Source organism: Papaver somniferum, chromosome 7 (genome assembly GCF_003573695.1).
Source record: "Papaver somniferum cultivar HN1 chromosome 7, ASM357369v1, whole genome shotgun sequence".
Lineage (NCBI taxonomy): Eukaryota > Viridiplantae > Streptophyta > Magnoliopsida > Ranunculales > Papaveraceae > Papaver > Papaver somniferum.
In genome coordinates this window covers 43,248,250-43,262,359 of record NC_039364.1, presented here as the reverse complement: position 1 = coordinate 43,262,359, position 14,110 = coordinate 43,248,250, and the positions used below count along the sequence as shown (strand labels likewise).

The following is a 14,110-nucleotide window of genomic DNA, read 5'->3' as shown; positions in this document are numbered from 1 at the left end:
AGAAAAACATTCATTGTAATTGCTCGAAAAGTAATTGTGTATGAACATTTTTCATACGAAACCATGTGAGCGATGCATAGTTCATATTTGCAAAACATGACGTATTCGATATGTAACTTCTGGTCTCGTAGATTGGGTTTGTTTTGATTAAATGAAAGGTAACTACCAGGCGGAAAATTGAAATGGAGAGTGAAATGAATCTCTTTTGTTGCGGCAGAGATGTTTAACGCCTACGAAATAACTGCAGACCTAAGTATATATTGTATTTAAAAAATAATAAGATTTTATGACATCATATTCACATCTGATCAAATTCATTTGAAGCTAATTAGGCCGAACATGGCAATCATAGGTTATTCTCACATAGAATATTTCTCAAACTAAGATTTTATAAGAGATCAAATTCAAAACTAATTTCAAGCTTACAAGCTAATTAAACTGAATATGCAATTGACAAAGACAACACAATATCAACAATTATTAATTAATAAACAAGACAAAGAAATTACTTTAATTTTTTGAATTGAGTTATTAAATAGTTATATCAAATTTATATTTATAAACCTTAGTTTTCCTCCTCTTCCTTTTCTCTCGAACAGTATGTTGTATAAAAACACAAAACAAAAACGGTTTTGTTTGTAAACCAACAAACAAAGCCTAACAAAATTAATTTGTGCCCCATTGCAAAAATGAAATAGTGACCCTTTGAAAGTTTTCAGTTATAGAAAACTCCCCTTATAGTTCATTTTTAATGTGAAGTACATATATTATGTGGCCCCCAAAACTTTGTGGCTCAATGCAAGGCATTGCCTGCATGGGCCCAGGGCCGGTCCTGACAGGGGCTAATTAGGGCTGCACATACTCCGGTGCGGACCGGTTCTCTTATGGAACCGGTGTCTGTACTTGGTGTTGACCGGTACCTCTTTTTGAGTACCGGTACCTGTACTTGTACCTGGTGTTGTACCTGTACCGCCGGTACCGGTCCGGTACAAGACCGGTACCGGTTTTTTTACCCGGAAAACGTTACAAATTAATACTAAGTTATACAACATTTCCATATGATCAATGTATCCAAAATAAGTTCAGGTTGCATACATACTTAAGTTCAACATTTCCATAACTTCAAAACAACAATCCAAAATAATTTCAGTTTGCTAAAAAGTAAAAAACAACATTTCCACAACTATAAGTCTGTCTACGACAAGTCGATAACGATAAGAAATGAAATGTGATCATTGCAAACGAAAATGGATGGTTGCAAAGCCTGCACTTGCAATTTGCAATCCTAGCCTGCATTCATTTCCATAAATTACATAGTAGTAATGAGAATTTGGTATAGAAATGAATCCAAATTATGTTTCAACAAGGACAGCAAGAAAGATAAAGAAAGTTACCAACCTTCCATTTCTTAGCAAGGAGCCAAGAAATAAACTTCAAGCTTTTAGGAAATTCTCAATTATGACTGCAACATGCAAAAAAAAATAAACAAGAAGAAATAATTAAAATTCAGTCAATACAATAAAAGTAATTACTATTAAAGAAAACAAAAAAGAAGAAAAACCTAAATAAGTACCTGCCGCATCTTCACCATCATCATCAGGTACATAATCACATAGTAGATCAAGAGCCATGGGTTTTTGTAAATAACTTTGTGTACAAAGCAATGCCTCAACTGTCTTTGTAGACATAGAAGCTCTCCATGGAGTAAGCACGCGCTTTCCGGTGCTAAAAGCTGATTCAGAGGATACTGAAGACACAGGCAAGGCTAATATATCTCTTGCAATGTAGGACAGTACCTTATACCTGTTTGCATTAGCCTGCCACCAAGCCAATATGTCAAAGTCATCATCTTGATCTACTTCACGCATTTTTCCATCCATCATCACATCTGTCAAGTACCTATCTAACTCCGTTGTTCTTGCTTCTTCAACACAACTTGGGTTGTCCCAATGCTGTCTCTTCCTTGATTGAATTCTTGATTTCAACCCTTGAGATGGCGTGCTAACTGAACTGGCAACTACCGAAGCAACACTAGATGACCCTTCCTCATGAGTTGAATACACTGAACTATAATCATCAAAGAGTTCCTGAAATTCTAATTTCACCTTTCTCATGATTCTTTGAACCTCCCACAAATTGTTCTCAAACAAACAGTTAAGAGTAAATTCTAGCCCCTTTAGTTTCTCTCTTGGATCCAACAATTGAGCAAAAAACATAACAGGATTCATTTTCTCGTACACACCCCAATACTTATTGTACTTGGCAAACATAAGACGAGACATACGTGAAATAAATGGATCTGATGCTACATTTTCTCTAAATTCAATTAATTGTTCATGGATGAATACCAACTCCCATAAGAAAGAATGAGTAGTGACTTGTGTAGAAGCAGAAAAATTTACAGTTGCATCGAAGAATACCTTTAAACACTTCACAAGACCTCTAGCATAAGCCCAATCTTCTGCATAAGGAGCATGAGTCTTTACTTTCTTTTTCTTCTTCTTATTTACCTCTTCTTCCATATCCTCAACCTCTTCATCTTCTTCCATATCCTCAACCACTTCTTCCAAGATATCATCACTAGCTATAGCTTCCTCAATATCAGCATCACTTGGTAAAACAGATTCCTTGTCTTGCTCAAAAATAAACCTCTCTTGAAAGTCCTTATCAATCTGTGCTAACATTGCAAAAACTTTTTCATATCTTTGAGCAGCTTCTAACATCAAGTAAGTGCTATTCCATCGAGTGTATACATCTAAATTCAGTGCTTTCTTATAATCTACCTTTGCTAGGGAAGCACATTGTTTAAACTTTTCATACCTAGAAGGAGAACCAAGAACATATTTTACAACTGACCTTATCCTTTTAACAGATTCATTAAAGAGTCGTACTGCATCTTTTATGACAAGAGCAAGAACATGGGCTGAACACCTCACCTGATAACAATAAACAAATAATCAAGAAAAATTAGTCATAACTCATAAGATGCATGTGACAAATTCCAAAATAAATTAATGATGTGAAATGAGAATGTTACATGTAAATATTTAGCTCTGATTGGTGATCTTGTCCAGCTAGTAACAACTTGCTTCAGATGATCCATAGCTACTGTGTTGGCGCTGACATTGTCTAGAGTGACACCAAACACATCTTTTAGACCCCAATCTTCCAAACAATCCACCAACTTCTCACCGATTGCAATACCTGTGTGACCTTCAACTTGACAAAACATGAGTATTCTCTTCTGCAGTTTCCAGTCCTGATCAATGTAGTGAGCGGTTACACAAATATAATTAAAATTATTTGGTGATGTCCATGTGTCAGTTGTCAAAGATATCCTCTGCTTAGATGTCAAGAAGTAAGTTTTTAGGTTATTCTTCTCTTCTACATACATCTTTAACATATCCCTATAAATTGTCATACGTCCTGGAACCTTGAACCTAGGTTGTGCCTCTTGCATCAATGCCACAAAGCCTGACCCTTCTACTTTTCTAAAAGGAATTTCATCCTTAATTATCCACTCAACAAGACGCCTTCTTAACCTATCATAATTGTAAGTATGAGCAATAAGTTTACCATCCTGACCTGGTTTTGGGGGTGGCATCAACAGAGATGGTTGTCCCTTTTCTTTCTTCCTGTTAGGATTCTTTAGACATCTATTCAAATGCTTTCGCAATCCAGAAGTGCCATTATTGTCATTGTGAGCTTTGTATTTATTGTGGCAATAACGGCATTCAGCCCATTCATCATCTATCCTAGTCATTTCCAACCAAACAGATGATCTCACTCTGCCGTGCTTCTTTTTGCTATCACCAACTTCAACTGCTTCAGCTCTGCCTTTACTTGTTGGAGTTGCAGTTTCAGATTCATTTGTGTGAGATGCAGCTTGAGAGGATGATCCAACTTCTGTTTGTTGAGTTGTACTTGTAGTTGGAGTTGCAGTTGCATTTGTAGTTGGAGTTGCAGTTGATGTGGTCATCTAACAAACATAAAACAGAACCAATTACATTCAGATTATACCAACATTCATTATAGAGTATTAGAAACAAATAATAATCAACCAATGGTATATATATATGGTCATCTAGCAATGCAGTTAATGATGACTGAGCACTATGATGACTGAAAGAGTTCAAGTAATCTTTCACACTTCTTATTTTAAGGTTCAAGTAATCTATCAATCAGATTTAGGAGCCCTATATCTTGTTAGCTGAGCACTATGATGACTGAAAGAACTCATCATTTCCCCACTCATATCCCTGACTACAACGAAGATGACTGAAAGAGTAAAATTAATGAAATACAAGCTAGTTTACATACTCTGAAGTACTTTAAGTCTTTAATGGGTATTTTGTAACACCTGCTGCCCTGAAACAAATCACGATCCTTAAGCGTTCAGCGGTTCAGCCTGAAATTCATTTATAGTTAAAGAGGAAATTAACAAGTAAGTAAATTTGCACAAGAAACAGTAGTCAGTAAAGGTTCAAGTAAATTTAACAAGGAATAGATAAACTGCATTGTGATCCATATCAATATGCACTGAACTCTTATTGCTTGTTTCTTTATATAAGAGTTGAGTAAAAATTGAGCTTACCACAAGCCATTGTGCAGTACTTGAGAACCCCAAAAATCTAATTCTTCCTTCTTCTCTGCTTTGGCCTTTGGACTAATCTTCTCAATATCTGAAAAAAAAAATACAAACGAACTTAGAACATAAAACTGAAATTAGAAAAGGAATTCTACTGAGAGACAATCAGACAAACCAAAACAAAATAAAATGAAAAAATAAACCCTAAAAAAATCAATACAACCAGATATACAGTAACCCTAAAAAAATCAATACAATCAAAACTCGGATCATAAAACTGAAATTAGAACCATACCCATGATTTGAACTTCATAAAATCAAAAAGTTTGCTAGAGATTATGTCAAAAAAATCAATATTCAATACGAAAATCAATGTACAATCAAACGATTCAAAGTTTCAAAGCCTAAGGAGAAGAATACTGACCTGAATCCTGATAGAGATGGTGATCCACTGATATTACTGATATTCAATCTCGATTCAAACCCTAAGAGAATCGAGAAACTGATGTTGCCGCTGAGTGAGAAGAAGAGACGAAGAAGAAAGAACTGAAGAATGCTTCTTCATTTTCTTTTGTTCTCGACATCCTATATAGATATCAACGGCTAGGATTAAAAACCTAGATAGATCTCAACGGCTAATAACAGCCGGTACAAATGGTCCGGTTCAAGTACGGTTCTCCCCAAGAACCGGTGTCTGTACCGGTCTAGTCCGGTTCTCAAATTTCAGAACCGGTGTCTGTACCGGTCAAGCCGGTTCCGGTTCGATACAAGTCCGGTTTTTCCGGTTCTACTCCGGTTCAGGTCGTGTAGACCGGTTCTTGTGCAGCCCTAGGGCTAATAGTTTTACAAAGTAACCTGTGATGGGGGTTAATGAAATCGTTGGAGGGGCTGAACCATGATAATAATATCTATCAAATTGGTTAGGGGGTGTTCTAGTGTCATGTTAAAGGTTTAGATTATCCTTTCATTTTTAAAAGAATTAAATTACCCTCTTATTCATTCAAACCTTCATAAAAAATAAAAATAAAAACGAAATCAAAATCAAAATGTGGGTTGCAGATGGAGTTACGGTTGGTTATAACCAACCGTAACTATAATTTCTAAAGGTGTTACGGTTGGTGATTGAAGAACTACCAACCATAAATCCTAAAAAACCATTTGGAATATCCAGTTATTGTTCATTGTGTAACCGTAAAAATAGTTACCGTTGGTTTCGATTTTAACAATACCAACCGTAAAAATCCCGAGCAAACATAGTTTAAGTTTTTAAGTGTGATTACGGTTGGATTTCACTTAAATGTTATCAACCGTAACTAGTTAAGGTTGGATACTAGCCACCGACAAACGAACCGTAACTAGTTAAGGTTGGATACTAGCCACCGACAAACGAACTGTAACTTATTTACGGTTCACCTTGTAAGATAACAATCCAACCGTAACTGGTTTATGATTGGGTTTTCCCAATTTTAACCAGTTACGGTTGGATGTTCATCAGATACTAACCGTAAATGGCACCTATGGTTGGCTTCTATGGTTAATTCCAATCGTAAATGGCTCCTATGGTTGGCTTATATAGTTAATTCCAACCGTGAATTGCCCTGAAATGGACATTGGAGTTAAGAGATCAACTATAGTAGGATCTCCATCGTGGGGTATCTGTAAAATATGGTTTCTCTATCATATAGAGATTCACCCACCTCCAATTTGCCACTGAAATCATTCATTTTTTTTGAGCAAATCAAAATCTAGATTTTTGAAATAAATCACTAAAAAAAAGAAACCTCTATATCTTATCTCTCCAGCAAACCTAACTCTTAATCTAATTTAATTTTCAATTAAGTATAAAAAAAATTCATTAACCTAATGATTAGCTAATTAAACTAACAACACTAACTAAATAAGGACTTTTTTGCCATTATGAAAATTATATAGATAAGGGGTTTTTGAAATTACTAACTGGTGACCCTTTTTGTCCTATTATATCATCCCCTCTAATGGTTTCGTCAGCCCCTATAACAGGTGTTTTGGGGTAAAAACTGATTCTGCTGGAAATGGTAAATTTGGGCGTGCCGCCGAAAAACGAATCTAAACCCTAAACAAATGCACTGCATGGGAGTACTTTAGGTTCGAGAAATCAATTTGTACAATCCTGGCCTAAACCAAGAAATGGTCGTTCCAGTCTTGCTTCGGTCACAAAATGAAGGAGAAGGGTTGATCTTAGGGAGGGAAGCGAAGAAGGTGTTGAGATCAGAATGGTTCACTCTGAAGGTGTGGTTGTTTTATGACTTGTATCAGAATGTGGAATTGTCTTGTGGAGTGTAAGCTATCAGTTATTTTTTATGTTTTCTGGATACTTGTGTGATAACACTTGTTGTTTGAAATAGGTTGAAAACCTATTTATATAAGTCATAGTTGACGCATCCTGATATCATAGGAAGTAGGAGTAGTTGAGTGATGGAGAAGTGGGGTCGTGTAAAAATATTGAAAACCACGTCTTTCTATGAGAGAAGACCGGTTGGTTTACACCCACTACTTCTCTGCCTCCACTAACTGTTCCCCTTTCCTGACACTTTCTTATAATGGGCGTGTTGCACGCCGCACGTTGTAAACCGCCAGAAAAATACCCTGATGAACATCCCCAAGTTTGTGACATGTTTGATGTCTCGAGTATATTCGTGGAAAATATGCAGCAGGTTGCTGAATGAGTCTTCTTTGCAAGACCTAGTTATTCTGACCAATCAGGCACAAGCTAGGTGGCGGGTGGTCATATGTTACAAGCCAAGTCATGAGACTTTCCGCAAGAGGTAGCATGTAATGCCTTTAGGTCAAATAATTAAATTATTTGTAAAACATCGTTTGTAATCGATGCATATAAAGCATCGCTTTTAAGCAAGCAACTCAAAATAATCGATGTTCATGAAGCATCGTTGTGTAAAGCCTGCCTAAATTAGTCGCGGAACTTAATGTTTTTAAAGGAGCATGACCGACCATTTTCAAGAAGTTGTTAATAGACATTCATGCGCGCCAAAGGTAGGCCGATTGGTCCTTATAGGAGAGTGACGGCTGGCGATCACGGTGAAATCTTATTGGTCGCCTAAAATTAGATCTAGGCCGGTCAATTTGGCTAGCGAAGTTGGACGACCGAGATGGCTTGTGGCGGTTAATGGCTGCTATTGAATTTATTAAAATTCCTAAATGCAGCGCGACTAGCCACTTTCGAGAGACCGTTTGGGGGCCATATAGGCAAGCCGCGGCTTGGCCGATTGCAGCTTATGAAAGAGGGGTGGCCGATGATCATGGCCACATCTTGTTGGCCGCCTAAAATAGGAGTTAGGTCGGCCGATTCGACCGGTGAAATTCGGCGGCCGAGATGATTTGCGGCAGTTAATGGTTGTCGTTGATTCAATTTAGGTTTTAAAATCCGTTTGGCCAACCCATTTTGGGCCAAAAGTTGGTGTTGGAAGCATGTTTTGGACCATTCGACCGGTCAGCGCTATTGTCGAGTCGCTAGTAAGTGTATTCGCACTTTGTCCGTCGATCGGAATTGAATCTATACCGGCCAATTCGGCTGGCGAAGCTGGACGGTCGAGATCGTTTTGCGGATGCAATGTAATGTTGCTTAATAAAAATAGGGTTTTGTAAGTCGCGTGGCCAACTAACTTTGGGCAATCGTTTAATGGCTCTGTTGGCGAGTTGGAAGGCTCTGATTGGCTGGAGTATTATTGGACCCACCGGTGTGTCTGATGACGCTTGTTCGGTCGCGTCAGGGAGCGGCCATGCTTGGTAAATCATCTGGCCAAAACGTAGGGCTGTGATCGTTTTGAGACTGACATGCGCAGTCTATGTCTAATTCCTTAAGAATTAAGTGTGTTGACCAACTAACTTCCATTTTTAATTGGAAGTGCATGTGGCGCTTTTAAAGCAATCTGATGGGTTGGTGGGAAAGGGGGTCGGCAAGCAGCAACATGGAGCGTAGCCAGCCGGCCACAGGTGGCGCCTGCTGAGGAAATTCGGTCGACCAAGTGGCGGCCACGCCTCCTCTTGCCGCTGCTCTTACTTGCCGCAGTTCCTCTTTATTTCTTGTTTTCTGATTATTGGTAGGATCTTGCTCCTACTAGCTCCATGATGGATCAATTTCCTAGTTTGATTAGGTTTAGTTCCGACCAATAGGGCTCGAACTATCGCGCAGGGCGCAAAAAACTTAATTTCTGTAAATTGATAAAATTAGGTTAAAGAACTGAATTTTGCGGGTTGCCGCAAAATCAATCAATTTTTTTGGTGAATTTCGCGTATTGATACAAAAATCACTAATTTAATATCAAAGGGAAGCATAACTTTGTGTGCCTCTGATTGAGTACTTCTACACGCATCCTAATCCTAACACTTCAGGAGATTCATGCTACTCAGCTGCGAGCGAACATTAGTCGTCATGTAATGTCAGTATTAAGAATTCAACTGGGGAACATGGCATAGAATAAATACTCAATAATTTACAGAATATTTGGGATTGTTGTTGCACGCACCATTCTAGATAAATTTCATATAAATATACTGAGTTGCTCAATACATATGTGAGTAAAGAGACCTAGGCACTCGTTACTTTTACATGGCTCTGTTTCTTTGCAGAACGATGGCACATTAAATACAGGGTCTTACAATTATATCCCTGAACTAAAAAGCACCATCAACATTAAGTCCCCCGCTTAGTACGTAACAGTGACATTGTTGTGGGGTAAGCAATAGATGCTGACATTCGAAAATAAAAATGAAAAGACGAAGCAGGTAGATATTACCAGGAAAATTCTAATCGGCCTTCAGCGGCGGGATCGCGCGGCCAGTGGCCTTCGTAGTAGCGTGTTGCTAGCTCAGCTATGGGGTATGAGTGTGTTGCGCCCAACCATTTATTCCCGTTCATGGAGCAAGAAGGAATCCTTCTTCTGTTCGAACTCTAGAAACTTCGTTCGTATAAAAAAGGGGTATTGACCCTCTTTTGTTTTTTGTTGCTCGTCCGGTTCCATGCTTTCGTCTGCAGTGGCCGTCTCCTCTTCGTCACTGTCTGCAGCTCCATCACAATCGTTCCAATCGTCAGCGGCAAGGTAAGTTCATCTTGTCTTTGTATTTTAGCTGTGAGTGTAATATCTTGTCTTTGTTAGCATCGCTAGAGCGAGCGTCAAAGGCAACAAAGCAATATCCAATAATTATGATCAGCAATGCGAGCAAGGATAACTCAAGGTAGGTGCTTTTTTTCTATTTTGCACATGTAGCCACCCAATAGTAACTAGGAGTGTACATCTTTTTTTTAATAAGATGTTACCTGGAGATATTCCCTCTTCTAAGCCACTAGGCATTAATGATTCCAAAGACATGCCAAATATAGATGATGACTTCTTGTAAGTGTCATATACGACTGTTAGGACTCATCTTAATCATGTGACGGTTCTTCTTCCTGGACCATAGGGTGTAGAAGTTGTACCATCGATCTTCTCCAAAATGTGTAATGAGGTTATGTCTCCAGAAGAATAAGTGTCTAGCCTCTCCAGTGGATTTTAAAATTTTCCAAACTCCATTGCGCTCAATTGAAAGAGGCCTTGACTTTAAGTTGTTTGGTGTCTGGACTGCTGAGTCGTAACTAAAATGTTTTTTTTAACTCCTGAGCATTGACTGGAATGAAATTGCGTTCATTCTGACTCTTTATCTCATAGGCTCATTCTTGCCCTGCTGATTGCGATATGTTTGGGATGCTTGTATGGGTAAAATCTTACGGAGCCATTGGGTGGAGTAGACAAGTTGAGAGGCGCTCCGTTTCCGACGTGGTGCTATCAAGTCTTCAAGTACTTCGTTCAAGCGACATCCTTTGAACCATCTTCTGAATCTTGGATTGTTATATGGAATGGGATGCGATGAGCAGTCCCCATTTACACTTTAGATCTGATGGCGTGGCCGGATATGTGAAAATATCTCTGTGGCGTACTTTTGGAGGCCAAGAAATCTTCATCAAATTTGCAGCACTCTGGTTGTCTATTTTTTATGAGCTGGATAGATTTTCGACCGTGAGGGGATTTTATACAAGCCTTCAATCCTCCAAGTATGATTCACGTGATTCTTCGTATGCAGTTGTGCTTCATGCAACAGTTAATGCGAATTTTCTTGTTTGTTGAAGAATCTCGAAAAATTCAAAGGAACTGTAGTTCTGTTTTATTGTTGATCATCAGGCGAGTCCCTTGATAGCAATCCTGTAGCTGAGGGGCGTCATATCTGCTTTGCTCAGGGGTGATACGGCCATAAGTATCTCTGGATCTTTTTTTGGGGTCTTTGATGCACGTGTACAGCTTCATGTTGAGAAATTCCTGCGGCTCGTAAAGCTTTGACAGTGATGATGCTGATATCATAAATAACCTGGTTGAGGGACGTGAAGGAATCCCGTGCTGGAAGTCCCAGGTGTATCTTGAGCCTATTTTCTCCTGAAAGATGTACTTTCATTGCATTTACTGGCAAGGTGGTTGACGAATTGACAAAAGCGGCAATCTTTTGGATCTGTCATTTGTTAATCAATGGGCGGGAGTCGCACTTGATAGACCTGTATTGCATCCAAACTTCTGGCAGCCCATGCACCCCTTCCATAGGGAATTGGGAATCTAGAAACACTGATTCTGACTTTGTCGGCGATGTGGTTGTTGATGCGCATCTTCGTGCAGGCATTTGGGGCGGTGCTGAGTTCTGAGTAGGTGATGCGGAAGACATGATGTGATTGGTCTGTGTGGCTTGCTGAGGCGCAACTTTCCTCTTTGATTTTTCATTGATAACAACGCTTATGAATGGCTGAGACAAATACTGCTTGTTGGGCAGGCGCTTTCCAGACAGGGAGGTGATGATATCCTTACGCTACATCTTTGAAGAGTGGTGAACTTGTCACGGTTATGACTTATCGGTTGACTGTCTCTTCTGAGTTGAAGAGGTCCTTGACGGTGAAAGGATTCCGTGTTGAGCCTCATTCCCCAAGTGTAGTTTTCGTGGTTCTATCTTGTATGGTCGGTGGGTTGACCATGATCCTTTCTTCGAACAATCGAACAACATTCGCCAAAACGAAAAATTTCTCATCAAAGTTCATACAGACAATCTTTCGTCTACACGAACTCACAGAAATTACTCTCAATTGAGAAAAATTCAATCATTCAGAGCATTTTCACGCTGAATTCACAACACACCTACAATCTCAGATCACCATTGATCTCACGCATTTCTCAGCTTCCCTCCTACAGATCAACCCATCCTCTCTTGTGACCGAATTGACTCTGGAACGACCATTGTTCTTGGTTTAGGCCGGGGTCTTACAGATTGATCTCTCGAACTTAAAGCACTCCCTTCTTGCAGTGCATCTGTGTGAGGTTCACCATTTCGCTCAGTTCAAGGGTATCCACACGGTCGACTCTTCAATTCCGTAAAAACCAGCAAATCGTTTTTCCCCATTCACGATAAGATCAATTCCAAGGTAAAATATGTGCAAGAAAAAATTCTTGTGATTGCTACAAAGTTTCCCGAAATGAAGGAAGAAATGGAAAAAGTTCAAGCATCTTGGATGGACTCTGACGACGAAGATGATGATTAGTTTTTCTTCTCTTATCATTTTGTCTAGGAAACTTCTTATGAGAATTTATTCTTGTGTTTTAAGAAGGATAACTAGGGTTTGGAATAACATATATTGTGATTACACATAGCTATTGCCAACGATTTTCATCTTGCAATGTTTTTAGATTTATTTATTTAAATTCTAAAGTTTATTTGGAAGATGATTTTGCAATATTAATCTTCATCGGTTTTATATATTGCAAATAATGTTATGGGATATGTGTGTTTACGTCCGTGAACTATGATTATCCCATATATGTCAAAAGTTAAGTCTATTGTGTCATTATGAAAATATTGATGGGAATAAAATGAAATTTTGAGTTGCAAAGATTAAGTCTATGATATCATTATGCAAATATTAATGAAAAATAGAATGAATCTTTGAATATTCCGTAGTATTGATCTTTCCCTGATCCACTTCTATGTGAAAGTACTGAAAGGTTCCGTAAGTTTTCTTATGTTGATTTCCGATTAAATTAATCATTGAGGTTCCTTTGTGGTTAATTTAATTGAGTTTTCCGGATATAAATTCATGTTTCATGTAATTTGTTAATGTCCAAAGAAATCCTTCTTTTCTTGCAAAAGTAAGGTCGCTCTTGTTGTTCTTCCGGGAATGACATTTTATGGGGGAGAGTTCTTAATTGAACTTGTGCTTAATTGTAAAATCTTTGTGGGGGAGTGCGGCCATGGAATATTGTAGGAGTTTTCTTATATCTTTATAAACTCCTTGATGAATACACTAAGTATAGACTATGTGAAATCATCGAAACAAAGTTGTTATGTTCTCTTTTAGTCATGGAGTATCTCTTTGAGAATTTCATTATGATCCCACTAGTTTTCGTACCTTTGCCAATTTATATTGACAAAAAGGGTGAGAATTATTGTGTAGTTCACACTACAAATACATATGATTTACGGATCATTATGTAAGGGGGAGTGGTTTTCATTGTGAGATGAAGTATTGACTAAGGAGGAGTGATACATCACCGTAGTATTATTGCCAAAGTTGTTATACAACTGATATTTGATGAAGTGTAATAATATTATGACATTATATAACAATACGAAAACATCTTGTTTTTATATATTATTATGGCTACGGATCTTCAACAACTATGATGCTGAGTTGAACACGTTCAAAATCGTTGGAGTACTTGGAAGTGACGAATATTTCGAGTAATGTTGAAGAACCAAGGAAATCAAGCATTTGGATGAGAAGCTACAAAGTTTATTTATTTTTTTAATCCATATGTATTGATAGTTTTGTCATTAAAATTGACAAAGGGGGAGATTGTTAGAGCACTGCTCGGTCGAACTCGCAAGTGTTGCTATCTAAAGCTTGTTTGTCAAGTTTAGTTGTCAAAGCTATAAGTCTTGATTTCTAGTCTACTTATAGCTATGTCACGGATTAGGATAGAATGTATAGTTGAGATTTAGATTTCACGGCATTCATCAATTCAAGACGAACAACTACTAAGGGGGCTTGCGGAACTTCATCAACAAAAGGTATGTGGAGACTTGAACTTATCTATCACTTAGAAGTCTATTTCTATTCTATCTCCTATTGAGACAAAAGTCGTATAGCTATATAGACTTTACATTATACACATTTGACATTTCGAGTTGAGTTTAACTCGCTTTCATATTTCTCGAAATATGTGTTGGTAAGATTTCGCTTTAACCAAGTTCATCTTTTATTCTTGACGAAAGTCAAAAGATGATCACGTGAAAATCTCCTGGTAACATCTTACATGATTTGTGTGAGACAATCATTTGATGTAGACTCGGAATGTTTCATAATGATCATTCGATCACTTCAAAATTTCTTTAAGGCTAATAGTTTGTGTGAGACAATTATTCTCGTCTTCCAAGAATGTTTCAATGATTGAAATGGGG

At 38.1% G+C, this 14,110-nt stretch overlaps 1 long non-coding RNA gene across 1 annotated transcript; it reads right to left on the bottom strand.

Annotated features, from left to right (window-relative positions):
- Window positions 1-1,037: 1,037 nt before the first annotated feature.
- LOC113297127 lies at window positions 1,038-1,658 on the bottom strand. The gene is made up of 3 exons (XR_003333336.1): window positions 1,574-1,658; window positions 1,399-1,462; window positions 1,038-1,290 (listed from the first exon to the last, which is right to left on the bottom strand). It is a non-coding gene; the product is annotated as an uncharacterized LOC113297127 (long non-coding RNA).
- Between the last annotated feature and the right edge of the window lie 12,452 nt (window positions 1,659-14,110).